Below are 16,525 nucleotides of genomic sequence, written 5' to 3' on the forward strand. Positions count from 1 at the left end.
CCGGAAAACAAAACTGTTTGAGCAGCATTCCGCCGCGCACGCACGCACACACACAGGCATGTACGCACAAATGCACTTTCGTCTTCGTGCCCCCCCCCCCCCCCCCCCCCCTTTTTCCGTCCAGCCCTTTGACCCCTTTGAGCCCTCTAACCAACTGCAACGCCCTCCGCCCAAGAACTGGTTTGCGCCGTCGGCAAGAAGCATGCGCGGTGGCTCTTTTTACCCCTACACCTTTATATACCTTGTGAGAGAAACACCTCCGACACTGCACCCGCGTGTCGTTAAATCTCTCGGTGTTCCTGCCGCGTCGAATGTATTACATAAAACACGCGGCTAAAGCGTTCCAGCGAAAGCGCCGAATCGTCATATCAACATCCGGTGTAGGACTCGGAGGGAATTCTCAATCGGACAAGACCGTCTCGTGACCGTCCGGAGAGGAGGAATTACTCGAGTGCAGATTCATCGCTATGGCTGGTATCTTGGGGGTCTCGCTGTTTTAGCATAGGCACGTCCAAGTCATGGGAATAAGGCTGTCGTATACCTAATGATTTAAAGATAAGCGTCCAACGGTGGCGTCAAAACCAATAAGCTGTTGACCCGTAGACGTCTTGGGTTGCACAAGATGTCAGCAAGCATTTTTATCTGGATTTCTAAACCGCTATAAGATGTCTGCGAGACATATACCTACGAGACGTCTGGAAGACACGTCCATAAGGCATCTTACTTCTAAGCATGAAGACGTCAATAAGACAAATATAAGATGTCTTGAAGTGTTGTGTCAATTGTCTTGTGTACACCACAAATAACTGCTAGCTTTCTTAAAAAGTGCACGTGGGCGCACGCTGTCTATAGTGATACACTGATACGCCGAACAAAAATAATTTTGGGGAGTTTTAACTGTTAAACAAACGAAGGGCGTCTGGCACGCCCCAGCGAAAGACTGAGGATCAATAGACCACTTGGGAATATTTTCATGTGCAACCGAAATCTCAGTCACGACAGCGCCTTCTCCGTAATAAGCCTCTGTCCAACTTGCAGGTACTTAGACCAGGAGTCGAACCCACCAACTGGCGGCTTGCGCAGGTACTTAGAGCAATGTGCCTCAAGTCACCGAGGCGGCTGATAAGTCTTTGCCCCGACCACGCTCGAAAAAAATTAAAGAACAGAGTAGAGCACATTATACCCATCACAGTGATACCCATACATCATTCGCGGTTATGCTCTAGACTTTGGATTCTCCGTTACGTTGCGGATGCATGAGCCCAGGCTGGAGGTTCCTGAGGAGATGTCGTCTGAACGTCCACAGGATATCCGGGGATGATGGAATGTTTTGGCATCCTGAAGGCTGAACCATGTTATTTCCAGGGTTAGCTCCTGGAAGCTGTTTTCGGTACTGGAGACGACACGATTCCCAAATCATCCCAGGCTTCTCTGGATGTTCAAGAGCCACCTGGATAGGATAAAGAGCTAGACTAATTAGAATTAGTTATATATCTAAAACAGGCGAACTATCATCTGCCATTGTCAAATCTGGACAGACATAATGGTACATCAGATATGACACTATTCGGTAGTCAATGAGTTATATCGCCAAGGAGTTAGTTCAGACGTATTCATGCCAGACATGCAACTGGCAGAAATTACAATGTAAAGCACGAATACGGGACCAAAATAGACCACAGCAATCAACAGAACAGGAGGCAATTAGGCTCGAAATTCGGGTCTAGAGACTGCAGTCTCATGAAACCAAATTGATAAGCGAAGGAGAAACCCCAACCGAAACAAACAAAAAAACAATTACACAAAAGCAGAAAACGAATTGATCTCGCTTCACGCAGCGTGTATATACACGCCTGCCTGGAGGATGCCGCTCCAAATGGGGTGATACGCTTTCGATGTAGCAGCTCAAAGTAGACGAACGGCTAATGGAAGCTCTTTCGGCGGCCTCTGCAAGAGGGCAGCGGCTGTTGCTCATTGAAGCGCCCGATGGACGGGGGATCGGCGATCATTTTCCCTGCTGACAGACCGTTGACGCCCGGTCAGCGACCGCCTTCCCCGCCGTCCCCGATGTAGCAGTAGTCGGCATCGCATTGCACTTGTGCCCGACATTCCAGGCGGACCGGTCGCGGTGCCACCGTCATCAGCTGTTTGTAGAGCCACCTAGATGACAAGGCCTGCTTATTTCGCTCCCAGACGTCATCGCTAGTGGATTCACGCAGCGCCACCTATAGCTCCCGTCAGCGGGGGCCGGGGGGTCGGAGATGCACTAACGATGAACTCATGAGCAGGCTTTGTCTTCTAGGTAATACGTGAAGCGCAAGTAAAAAAAGAAAAAAGAAAAAAAAAGCTTTCTGAGCAGTTTGACTGATCCCGAGCCCTTTGCTAACAAACAATAATGACAAAAAAAAAACAAAAAAAAAACGGAAAAGCATTTGATATATAAATATTATTTATTTATTTGGTACCTACATCGCCCGGTGGGCATTACAGTAAGCGGGGATGGGGGGGGGGGGGGGGGGGGGGGGGCGAAAGATATTTACAAAAGCAAAGGTGTACAGCAGAACAACAACAACAAATAACAAGGCCCCAAGCAGGAGAAACATATATACTGCAATAATATAAAAAAAATGAATAACAGGGAAATAACCATGTCAAGCAGGAGAAACATGCCAATATATACTGCAATAATGTGAAGAAAAAAAAAAAGATTAACAGCATGCAGAAGTCACACAAAAAATCATCGAACCGACTACAATAAGTTTCATCAAAAGTGATTGTACAGTAGGAAGCTCTACAAGTGAGTCGGGCAGCACATTCCATTCATTAACTGTCCGCGAAAAAAAAAGAATATTTTAGAACGTGCGTCCGTGCGCAAAATTCTCGGATCTGTTTTTGATTACTAGTATTAAGGAAAACGTAATGAGATTCCAATAGGTATCTCGACTTGTCTATATACCGACGCCACCGTGATAAATATTATACATAAACTTAATACGGAGGCACTTTCCTCTTAGTTGTAAAGGTTTCCATCCGAGTTGGAGCTTTAATTGAGAGACACTATGAAAATTATAGTTATTTAGCACATATCTAGCGGCCTGGTTTTGAAATATTTCACTTTGATTTATACAGGTTTGCGTGTGTCGGTCCCGAAGAATACAAGCGTAGTCCAGGATTGGGAGGACGTAATATAAGTAGAGGGTTTCTTTCAAATGAGCCGACACTTTTCTGAAATTGCGACGCAAAAAAATGGAGCATGCCGCTGGTCTTAAAACATAATAACTTCACATGATCATTCCATCTTAAATCAGCGGTTAGGAGTACCCCGACATAAACTGCCGCAGTGCAAAGTTGCAAAGGAAGATGGTTTAGTTTAAAAACTGCAGAGACAATTTTACGTTTTCTAGTGAATCGAACGTGGACACATTTTTCACTTGTCACACCACTCTGTGATCTTATTTAAATCACCCTGTAAGACCTGGACGTCGTTGTCATCGGCCACTTCTCTGTATAAAACGCAATCGTCAGCATACAACCTTATATTCGATGAAATTCCGCGCGTGATATCATTATTGAAAATTAGAAAAAGAAGGGGGCCTAAAACAGAGCCTTGTGGTACACCTGACATTACATCTATATATGATGAATGAAATCCATTCATGATGACGCGCTGTTTTCTAGCATTAAGATAATCTGCTATCCATTGCAAAACTTTTACATCGATGTTTAGGCTATGTAATTTATGAAGCAAGAGCGAGTGATTGACCACGTGAAAAGCTTTCCTGGAATCTAGAAAAATACAATCAGTTTGGCGGCATCTATTAAATGCACAAGCAAGGTCGTGATAAAATAATAGGAGCTGAGTGTTCCATGATAACCCTGTGCGGAAACCGTGTTGAGCCGAGGAAAAGAAATTGTTGATATTTAAATGACTAATAAGGTTAGAAAAAATTATATTTTCCATTATCTTACAACATTCACGCGTTAGGGAAATCGGCCTATAGTTTTCGACACTTTTTTTTTTACCGTTCTTGTGTATTGGGACTACATTACCAAACTTTCAATCATCAGGTAGACGTCCACTCTCTAGCGACTTCGTAAATATTATTAATAAGTATGATGCTATAATATCGGTGCAAGATTTCAATACGATATTTGGAATTCCATCCGGCCCAGGTGCTTTTCCAAGTTTTATATTGCCTAGTAATTTTCTTATGTCATTGCGATCGAACGCGAGTTCGTTCATTTTACCGCGAACATTGTCAACCGTCGGCGGTAGTGATGAAGGTGCGAAAGTTGAAAACACAGATTTGAAGTATTTATTGAAAGCGGATGCCTTGACGCTATCGTCTGTCACAAGATTATCATCAACCAGAAAAGAGGAGACACCAGCCACATCCTTTCGTTGCGATTTTACATACTTCCAAAGTTCCTTTCGTTTCATTTCATTTATTTACTCTCAAGGCCGAAGCATTACACAAAGGAGTGGTGAAGGAAAAAAAAAAATACAACATGAACATAAACACAGCAGGGGGATTACAAAAAATGGTTGCAAATGGAACTTTTGAGACGGTCGGTGTCAGTGATTGAAGCGATGGAGGCGGGGAGGTGGTTCCAGTCTGTGCAGGTCTTGGGAATGAATGAGTGAAAGTGCAAATTGGTGCGGCTGCTTGGGACGCCCACCTTGAACTGATGGTCGCTGCGGGAAGAAATGGTGCCAGAAAGAGAGTCACTGAGTAGAGAATTGAAATGATAAACCTTGTGAAAGAGACAAAGACGAGATAGTTTACCACGCAATGAAAGATCGGGTAAGTTAAGATTAGACTTCATAGAAGTGACACTGGCAGTTCGAAAGTAATCTAAGAAGATGAAACACGCGGAACGGTTTTGAATGGCTTCTATTCGAAGAATAAAGGAGTTAATATGAGAGTCCCAGATTGATGATGCATATTCAAGCTTTGACCTCACTAAAGTTTTATAAAGTATGAATTTTAAGTTAGTTGGGGCTAAAGAAAAATTACGCCGTAGATAACCGAGTGCGCGATTAGCATTACTCGTGGTGTAGTCGACGTGATCATGCCATGAAAGGTTAGCAGAAATGATAATGCCAAGATATTTGTAGGACGAAACTTGCGTTAGGCGAACACCTTTAAGTAAGTAGTCACACGGCAGGATGTGACTTGAATGACGTGAAATTCTCATTGACTTACATTTGGCAGGGTTAAGTTTCATTAGCCAGGTGTCACACCAAAATGAAATGTTATCGAGGTCAGGCTGAAGAGCAGGATGATCAGCAGGTTCCAGAATTTTGCGATAAACAACACAGTCGTCAGCGAAAAGTTTTATAGATGAAGAAATGCAGCTAGGAAAGTCGTTAATATAAATAATAAAAAGCAAGGGCCCTAGCACTGACCCCTGCGGGACACCGGACGTTACAGGACAGTGAGGGGAGTTATGGTCATTGGCGGTTACATATTGCGTGCGATTAGACAAGAAGCATTCTATCCATTTAAAAATATTAGGGTCCATGTTAAGTTTACTTAATTTATAGAGGAGCAGACTATGACAGACACTATCGAATGCTTTAGAAAAGTCGATGAACATGCTGTCAACAGTGACTAAGTGATCTGCAGCAGAGAATAAGTTGTTAGTAAAGGCGAGTAGTTGAGTTTCACATGAGTAATTTTTTCTGAAGCCGTGTTGATGCATACTAAAAAAAGAATTAGTTTCGAGGAAGGATACCATATGGCAGTATATGACATGTTCCATGAGTTTGCACGGTATACTGGTTAATGAAATGGGTCTATAATTATTGGGACAATGAGTGTTACCTGATTTGTGCTGAGGAACCACCTTTCCCACCTTCCAGTCGTTCGGGAGCGTACAGGATTGGGACAGTCCTTAAGTTTGCTATCAAGTGAGAGAAAATATTCTGACTCAGCTTTCTTTATTTTTACTTTGAGATCTTTTTGAAGATTTTTAAGCTGGCCCAAGATCAGTGAATCGTTACTTTTTTATATCGTGCAAAAACACGTTTATTTTTATTTATTGAGCGTCTGATTTCTGAATTAATCCATGGCTTATCTTGTTTGCGCTTCGCGCTGACCACCTTTGTTGGAACATAAATTTCTACAAATTCTTGTATTTTATTTTTAAAGATGTTCCATCAGGTAAAGAGAGAGAGAGAGAGAGAAGGTATGTTTATTTACAGGAAAGCAAAGAGGTCAACCTGCTTGTGAGTGCTGGTTTCACATTACAGTATTCACATGTGATGTGAATACCATCAGGTATTCCCATCACATGACACAATGTTCACCTCGAAATCAGACAAAAAATTCATAAGATCAAAACCTAAACTATCATAATCCCCACTATTGAACATGTACGCCTTTTTGGGTGGGTTTCTATATCTAGGCACATTCAAACATTTCATAGTCGCTACTACTGCCTCATGATCACTTATTCCGGGGACTACTGAAGCGGAGGTGATCGATGGAAACCTATTACAAAGAAGAATATCCAAAACACTTGCACGACTAACGCCAAGTCTTGTGGGTTCAGTAACAAACTGGTACAAATGGAATTCGTTAATAATCTCGGAAAATGTTGCGTAGAGCGAGGATGAATTTTCAATCACGGGGCGGTGATCTAGCCAGGTAACATCTGGTAGATTAAAATCACCACCCAAGACTACATGACCCGGCGCAACAACAGAAAGTGCGTTATATAATGAAAGAAGCGGTTGAGCAGTGCTCGATGGCGGCCTATATACATATACACATAAATACACACATAGTACGCAATGAGGCCGTCAAATTGTTTTCAATATCTTGAATTGGTTGTAGTTTCTTAGTATCCGCACAATAGTGACGAAAACTATGCTGCTCTCCTTATATGCTGCATAAAAAAAAAATTCAGTCAGGAGGAAAACAAGATAATAAAAATCACTTTCTATTTAGAAAGAAAATAGTTTCCATACATATCCGAGTATTCGTTTTTATATTTAACGCTAAGCCTGTATCCGTATTGTTCATGTATTTTCAAAACCTTAGTTTCTCAACAAAAATAAACAAACAAACAAACAAAAAACAATTCTGTGTGAAAGTTATATGGCACGTTACATACAAGACTTAATGCTCTTTTTTGTAGTAAAAATAGTTTTTGTAGATTTGCTTTATTGGTAGTACCCCCAACCAGATGAAAATAGTTCAAGTGAGATACGAATACTGTGTTATAAAGGAGTAATTTGAAGCTTGATGGAAGTATTAGACGATCTCGGTGTAATAAACCAATGATGCAGGCACCTTTAGAAATAATATTATCTATGTGTTCAGTCCAAGTCATATGACATGAAAGAAACACTCCCAAAGTCCTGAACGTGCGTACTATTTCGATGGAGGAAGAGAAGGATTATATCACTGAAAAAGTTAACATCCTTGTTTTGGGGGCTAAAAAACACGAATTTTCTATGGTTTTTGTTTTCTGAGGTTGGTTTTTTAAAAGGCTATTTTTCTTGGGATATCATTTGCTGTTTGTACAATGTCGTTGGAATTTTGAGCGGATAAAAATATACTAGTGTCGTCAGCGTAAATGTTAAATTTTGCTTACTGTGAAATGTTAACAATGTCGTTCACGAAGCACATCACAAATGCTTTCATCATCATAGCATGCCACGAGGGGCGTGGGGCGTTGAACCGATATCGATACTCTCTGGTAATATGGGAAGTGCTTTGAGTCACCGAAACGACTTTTGTTCTGTTATCGACTCAAGTAGCGCTGATGTTGTTTCAACGGAGCCATGGCTTTCCTCAAGTGTTAAGAGTTGTGAAATATTTTGTTGCGAAAAACGTAACAATGTTTATCGTTGTGACAGTGGTGCAAGAACTGGGGGCGGGGTTCTTATTGCTGTTGCTGATTATATCGATTATTTTTGTGTACAACTGATTAGTGAGCTGAAAATGACCGGCATTTGTCTGTGTGTGAATCATCAGAAGTTAGTAATATGCGCGTGCTGTCGTCCACCCTCTAGCAAAAAGTACATCTTTTGTTTCAATCTTCATTACTTTTGTTTCAATCTTCATCGTTTTGGGCAATTTCAACTATCCATATATATATCATAGAGTAGCCCGCATGCTTTCTGCCGACCATTTTGGTCAGAAGAGTCTGAATTTATAAATTTATGTAATGACTTCAGCTTTACTCAATTAGACACTCTCCCCATGAGAGTTACCACTACCACAGCCACCTTGTTAGATGGCAACATCTCCCGAGTTCATTTCTTTAGTAACAAATGTGCGAGGTTTCAGTGATCGTTCTTCACCCAGAAGTAAGTTAAAACGATACGGGCCTATGGTAGAGCTTACTTCGATGCTATAAACAGGGAACTTTGTTTGTTTCTTGACAATTAATTGCCTAATTTTTTGGACCGCTCTGTAGATAAAAACTAGGAACTATTTAAAATGCAGGTGGTTAATCTTACGAACAAACACATTCCTTTACAAAATATTCCAGTTTTCTCGGAAACTCCCTGGTTTCATATTACGTCGAAAAGGCTTTTTAATAAGAAAAAGCGAAAATTTCGAACGGCTAAGTTTTCCAATTCAGATGTTAAGGGGTCTGAGTATCATGTCGCAGCCAAGGCCTATAAATATGCCGTTGCTCTTGCAAGGACCGTTCATTTTTCAGTCACCTCGCCGTCCCTCCTAACCAATAACCCTAAAGAGTTTTGGAATCTGATCAGTCATCCTGCGAACCTGTGCCCGTTGATGACTGTGCAAATGTTTTGAATTCTGCTCTTGTTGATTCATTTTCTGATACGTCTCTTTCTGTGATATCCCCCTTTCGACAATATGACTTCATTCCTATGTACCCCATTGTACTTGAGACCGGTGGCATTGCAAGTATATTTGATAACTTAAAAAATGTATTGTTCCGCAGGGTCTGACGACATTAACTCTAAATTTCTAAAAAGTACTAAGGAATATTCTTCTATCATACTTTGCAAGATATTCGAACAGTCTATTGCTCTTGGTTGTTTACCGGACGATTGGAAGGTAAGCAAGGTGGTGCCGATACATAAAACTGGCGATAGACATTCTCCCTCCAATTTTCGTCCCATTTCTCTGACAAGCATTCCATGCAAAATTCTTAAACACGTCATTTATTCACACCTGGAAATCTACCTTGAATCAAATTCTTTTTCACTCAATGGCAACAGGGTTTTCGTAAATCATTTTCATGCGAGACGCAGCCTCTTACCTTCACTCATGATCTTCATCTTATTCTTGATCGCACTTCCAAAGTTAATTGCATCTTTCTTGACTTCTCAAAGGCATTCGATAAAGTAACTCATAAATTTCTACCTTATAAGCTTAGCAAACTAAATAGTGGCCCTAATGTACTTGCCTGGCTTCATTCCTTTCATTCAAAATTCAACTGACTACGCCTAGGACTAACCTATTCAAATTTTCTCCCTTGCAGTTGGCTATTACTGATTGGAACAACCTCCCGGAAGCTATTGTGAGCATCACAGAATGCAATGACTTCAGATCTGCCATTTCCTCTCTCGACACTACCTAGCGTCCTGTTTGTACGCGTTCCCAAACATCCTAGCCTTTTTTCCTGTTTGTGTTATTTTGAGTGTTTAAATACGCCCCCCCCCCCCCCCCTTTATGTAAAGCCCCCTGTGGGCATTTAAGGGTTAAATAAATGAAATGAAACTAATTGGTCCTAATTCATGTGCGGAACCAATACATCATTCAGTCTGGCTCCCGCTACGTCAGGGGCAGTGTTGTACGGAACAGCGTTCCAAGGAACGGCGTTCCTGGAACGCGTTCCTTTTAGGAGGAACGAAGGAACGCCGCCGTTCCATTTTGCATGGGTGGAACTGGAACGGGAACGCGTTACATTTTCACTGGAACGGTAAAAGGACCGGCGTTCCTTTTTTTCGTCCAGTGGAGTAATTTTTATTTTATTTCTAAAAGGGGAATTCTTAAAGTATAAAAACAGTATCCATCTATACGAAGAGCAGATTTCGTTAACTTTTTGGTTACATACCATATGGTTAATTTTGTGTCATACTCGCTTGGCGACAGTCGGGTGCAGGAGAGCTAGTGGACATCGATTCTTTTTTCAGCGCCCGAGACTGCGGTACAAAAATCCAAGCTTTTACTCGAAGGAAGAGACACAGAAAGAAAGACGTTTCAAACTCAGCTACTTTCTTTGCTTCCACGGATCCTCGTACACCCAGAAATCTAAGACCGACTACAGTCATTACTGAACTTCCACAAATAGACGTACAGTTACAACAGAAGAGCAGGTTACCCGGCATCGAACGCACCCTTGTGTCCCAAATATTGGTGACATAAAATATACAAAAAAAAAACTAATTTTTATTTCTTATCCCTTTGTTCCCTATCTTCAAACTGAACAACGAGTCCAACCTTCAGGAAGAAGGACTTGTACTTTTCAAGACTGACCTTCACACAGCCCTACCTTCTTCACTTGCTCGTCTTGCGGACGGCAACACCGAGAAACAACTGTTGTTATGTTCGAACAAGTGACTTTGTTAGATTGAAACGCGTGAGGTTGTTGCGAAACGCTCGTTCAATGTGGGGTAACACTACATTTGGCTCGTCTGAATCGCCCACCACAAGATATGGTTAAAAGCTGAGATGTTTAATGGTGAATATATCAACAAATAAAACACTGTTTCCGCTTGTCTTCTTCTCTTGGTGCCTTTCCATCACTGCATTCAAATTTGTCATTTGATGGGATAAATAGAAAACAACAAAAAACACTTTGTTTGATCTAATTGTATATGGCAATCGTCAAAATACAAATGTAACGTATATGTAACGATACGTTCCATTTCTTTAACTGTAACGGGAACGAGTTCCTTTTCGACATGTGGAACTTGTAAAGGGAACGCGTTCCGAACATCAGAAGGAACGAGGAACGAGCTTTCGTTCCATTTTTTTAGGAACGTGTACACCACTGGTCAGGGGTCCCTCAAGGCTCCGTATTAGGTCCCCTGCTTTTCCTTATTTTCATAAATGATTTATCTTCCTGTGTTTCATCTTCAATTAACCTTTTTGCTGATGACTGCGTTATATACCGTGAAGTGACTAACGATTCTGATGTTTTTTGTCGTCAGTCTGACCTTCATCGTGTGTCCGAGTGGTGTGATTTATGAAAGATGAAACTTAACACGAAAAAATGCAAAGTAATGACTGTTTCCCGACTGAACACCGACTCTTCTTGCTACTTCCTTAACAACACTTTTTTTTGGAACGAGTGTCATCTTCTAAGTACTTAGGTGTTCATATTGCGTCCAGTCTATCCCGGGAAACTCACACTCAGTACATAACAAATAATGCGAATCGTATGCTAGGCTTCCTCAAACGAAATTTTCCGCCTGTCCCTGTATATCTCTAAAACTCCTCCTATACAAAACACTTCTTCGTTCAAAGCTGTAATATGTCTCTGCCCTTTGGGACCACTGCACTGACAAAACACTTGTTCGTTCAAAGCTGTAATATGTCTCTGCCCTTTGGGACCCCTGCACTGACGTATTAACATCTGCAATCGAAGCCATTTAAAATAGATCTGTTCGCTACATTCTTACTAATTATCGCCGCACCGCCAGCGTAACATCCACGAAACTAACTTTGGACCTGCCCAATCTTGCACTCCGTCGTGAATTCTCCCGTCTGTGCCTATTTCATAAGGTCTGTCATAAAGCTTCCTTACGTGTCAGAGCGCTAACTCCACCCTCCTACATCTCATCACGTCTTGATCACCAACACAAGATGGGTCTTCCTACACGGTAAGACTACTCCTTTTTATAATTATTTTATTCCCAAAACAACGGCCTCATGAAACCACCTTCCGTCGTCCGTGGCATGCATAACTGATCACATCAACTTTAAGCGTTGCCTACATTGACACATTCCTGCATCTTATTAGAAATGTTGTGTTTTTGCCCGTAGGTTTTTGTTTTCTATTATTTTTTGTATTTGACTGTTAACCCACTCTCTTCGGGTCCTGAGGGATAATTAAATAAATAAATAAATAAATATGTTAGAGAGCAACGGTCCAGAATACTATCCTGTGGTACGCCAGACTTTTAGAACTTATGTCGGAGATGTGACCATTAATATTGATATACTGACGCTGGTGGTCTAGGTAGGATCTTGTGAGAAGTACCGCATGTCCTCTAATGCCGTTAATATGAAATTTCTGATGAAGCAGCTCGTGATTATTAAAATCAAATGCTTCGGTGAAAGCAATAATATACCATATTATGTTCTTTCCTTCAAAACTATGTGAACTAAATTAATTTTCATCCAACAAGCCTAGCTCCGCGGACCGCTTATTCCTAAATCCGAACTGGGAATCTGTAATAATATCATGTTTGTTCTATAAATGTGGTAAGGCGATTATAAATTACTTTTTCTAGGCCTTTGGAAAAAGCTGTAAGGCGTGACACAGGTCTGTAATTGTTTATATGATTTTCATCACCTTTTTTGTGAAGTACCGCCACTTTCGCTATTTGCTTTTTGTAGGGAATATGGCTGCCTTTGAACAAAGATAAAAAAATATGCACTAAAAGCTGGCAAATCGTATTCAATATATATATAATCGGTAGTATCTGCATGGTCGTCAGCGTCGCATCCACGGTTTTCGAGCTTTCCTAAAACGTCTCACCGGTTTACGAGAGAAACGGCTTTTGTAAATGTAGGGTGTCTGAAGTCACCAGGCTCGATCTAAAATGGGCGGTAAATAGTGAAGCCTGAACGAAGCAATCTACACTTCTCGTCAAAGGTGTATTTCACAGGTCCATTTTTTCTTGTAAAATTACAAAGCGTAGCCCCCTCTCTGTAAAAAATAGGGCCAAAAAAAGTTGCCAGGGTCAACGGCGGGCGGCGACGCAGACGACTGAGTCGAGCGGCGGCGGCAACGGAAGAAAGCAGACGACACGCAGACGAAATCCGTCGGCAGCAAGAACGCCGTCATTATGCAACTGCGTTTTTTTTAATGCGAAAGTATCAACTAACTGTCCTATGGAGCAGCTGACGTCATCAGCTTTGAAGCCGCGCCAAATGGCACCTTAAATTCTTTCTCTAAGTGAAGCCTAGCCAAGCGGCACCTAGTTTCCCCGATCCCTAAGAAGCGGAGTAAAGCTGATGGATTTCGGCTTCGGTCCCATCGGCTGGCGCGCGTCGAGGAGGCACCCGATGACCGCTGCGCGTCAGTTTCCACGACCGCCACCCCATGGCGCTGCGTGTCCGTCAGCGCGGATAACACGAAACGTCCAAGGTCAGAGAGGCGAGGAGAGGGCACGCTCTGCCGTCGACGCAAATACGCTGCAGACGAAATAAAGGAGCGGAAGAATGACGTGCATGCTTTCGCATTCACAACTCATGTGAAGTGCTTAGGTGTACCTCGTGCCTTTTCTTCTAATTTTTTTACTTCCAAGTTTTGCTTTTATTGTACGCATTTATTTTTAAAACAAAGATACACTATAAAGATATTACTTTCATTTTAATAAATTACGGTCGTCGCGAGCAGTCTCGATAACGAGGTAGTTGGGCCGCTCTACTCAGTCGTCTGCGTCGCCGCCCGCCGTTGAACCTGGCAAGTTTTTTTTGTCCTACTTTTGCAGAAAGAGAACTACGCTTTTTAATTGTTCAAGAAAAAACGGACTTGTGAAATACACATTTGACGAAAAATCTTGATTGCTTCGTGCAGGAGTCGATTTTTACGGTTTATTTTAAATCGAGCCTGGAGACTTCGGACACTCTATACTCCGGAACGTATCTGAACCCAACAGAACACAACCCGCCTGCTTCTTGCACGCGGGTTGCGATGATGTCAGAACGGCGAGCTCTGATTGGCTGATTGAAAACACAAATATAGTGGGTAGACATCAAGGCATCTAGCATTGAGATCTACCCACTATCCGTTCAATCAAAGCCAAACAGAGCTCGACGTCATTCTGACGTCACCCCGTAACTCCTATCAACGTTATTAGATTAGCTCAGTTACAGAACTGCTCATAGATGCTGCATGCACAAGCGGTACCCCCCTCACTCACCAAGCCTCACCTCCCGTCGCTCGACGCGCCGGACGGCTGCTATAGTAACTGCAGTGCATTCTATGGAATACGTACGTTTCGAAGCACAGCGTCTAGATGGCGTTCAAAGCCTGCTCTATATAGAGTTCCTGTATATAGCTACCTACGGTAGCAGAGTTGCACATTCAGCCTCGGAGGGTGGCCGTAGCGCCGGCTTTTCTGCACGCCCTGGATGCTTTGCTCGTCAGGTGACTAGACTTGGCTAATAGCGGCGCCGCGCGCGCCGCCGCGCTTGGAAAACAGGAGAGGAGGAGAAAGAGGCGAAGGCAGGGGAACATACGCCGGGGCGCGAGCAACGTCGGCGAAGCGACCGTAAAGGTAGCTTTCTTGCTCGGCGCCGGATGCTTTACTCCTCACGTGATGGATCTCGGTGAATAGCAGCGTGGCCGGCGCGGGGAAAACAAATGCGCAACTCTGCTCCGCCTTCGGGGGAACATATCAAGGAACTCTAGCTCTATATAACACACAGTTATAAAACAAAAATCTAGATGGCGCTTTAAAAGACGGGAAGAGGATTAAAGTGAGTGAGGGGGGAACATCTGGATGATCGTCGTAGAACAGCTGTAAGGGGCGGGGTCTGCGACGCGTAATTAATTTTAGTTTTGAGCAGTTTTACTTAATTTTTTCCCGCAGGGAAGGTGTAGGCCGGCACATTTCTTGTGATGCCGATCATCCAGGACCGCGGAACCACCACTGCTGAAAGTTGCGAATAGTGTACGGAAATGAGTGAATGGATAACAAAGAGAGCCCACATAATAGCCACGGCACTCGCCGCACCTTCTTCGAGTAGGTTGTGTTCAGAAAGGCACTCAACGTTGGGAGACGATTTGTTAGCATTTTGAGAGGTCATCTTGATCGTAGTTAGTTTCCTGTCATGTTCTATGCTTATCAATGTTCTCTTACAGACAGCAATGAGTGCCGGACTGATGACAAAAGAAGAGAAACAAAAGAAACCTCAATGTTTTGCTGTAACGGGGTCAAATAGACACCATGCAAAAAAGTGTATTTTTTGTGTTAATTTTTTTATTTTCTTCTATTTGTTATTTTTTTTACATTGAAGACTGCATTATTGTCGTGGGTCGTTTCCGGTTTTCGGAAATTGGAAACAGCGCGCAAAAAGACGAAGACGGCGAGAGAAGAGCACAGGACAAGCGCTGACTATCAACTGAAGTTTTATTAAAAACGGCTCAAACAAAAAAACACCACACAGCCAACCAACGCCAAAACAACCAATGGCGTGTCGCTCACCAGTCATCTATAACGGTTCTGCGTTGCGCCTCAGTGTGGCAATCTTTGCTTCCCTAAAACTACCCTTTTGTTTAAGGATTTTAGGGAAAAAACTCTACGAGAAAAAAAAAGCGCCTTTGGGAAGGCGAGGGGGAAAACCTTCATTGTACGAACTTTGGTGTAAAATATGAGTCACAATCGGCACAAAAGCGATGTTTTCACGGGCTGAATCTAAGTCACCGTACGCACCGACCAGCGTGGGTGGCTCAATCTTCAAGCTAATTAAACACAACCAAACTCAAGAAAAGCAGCTATCGTACCTTCCCATTCACTTGACTGCAACATTGGTGTTTCCTCCAGTGAAACGCCGATCGTCTGTCGTCCTCAGTCCACTGTTCTACATCCTTATAAAGAAACCACTTATCAGTTACCAAGTAGTCGTCACTTTGAATGAGATTCGGGACAGACAAGAAATCAAAACGTTTTTCCATGATTCCTCCCCATCCAAGAAATCGAAAGCACGCGACCGTGTGTTGTGGAGTGAACACACTTTCAAACACGTGATGGAAGGAAAGAATCTACTGAGGCTTCACCGCACTAATCAACACTTGGGCAAACTTAAGAAATATTTAGACCTTCGTCAAATTACATTGTTCGTCACCGCGCCGACAACACGTGCCCGCGAAAGCCGCCAGAGACGCGGAGAGGCGCAAAGCGACCTGTCCCGCCTGGTTCTCGGTTTTCCCGCTTGGTGGCGTCCATTTTGCTGGAGTCGCGAATAGCTGGTTGAATCGCAGTTACTTTCGTAATAGACGCCGTCCGGTTTCCCGGGACTCCAACACAATCGGGTACAAGTCGTCCCGGTAACTAATCGAGAAACTTGCTTGAAGGCGCTTGTCTCGTGCTTCTTGCTGCTTCGACGCTCTTATCGAGACGACTCTGATTGCGGCTTGACTTAAAGGGGCCCTGCAATCATATTTAAGCGTCTACCTTTTTTTGCGGTTTCCACATCTTTTGGGGTTCGGGCAAGCCAGCGGGCACGGAGAGAGTAACTAAATATCAGTGCGTAATATTTTAACTGGACGACGCGGAAACCTCCTCCACCTACGGGGGCGACCCGCGGTGCCGAAGGCGCGCGAAATGTGGTCTTTGGTCCTGGGCTTA

This window comes from Ixodes scapularis, unplaced genomic scaffold (assembly GCF_016920785.2).
Source record: "Ixodes scapularis isolate PalLabHiFi unplaced genomic scaffold, ASM1692078v2 PGA_scaffold4__175_contigs__length_147842914, whole genome shotgun sequence".
NCBI classification, from domain to species: domain Eukaryota; kingdom Metazoa; phylum Arthropoda; class Arachnida; order Ixodida; family Ixodidae; genus Ixodes; species Ixodes scapularis.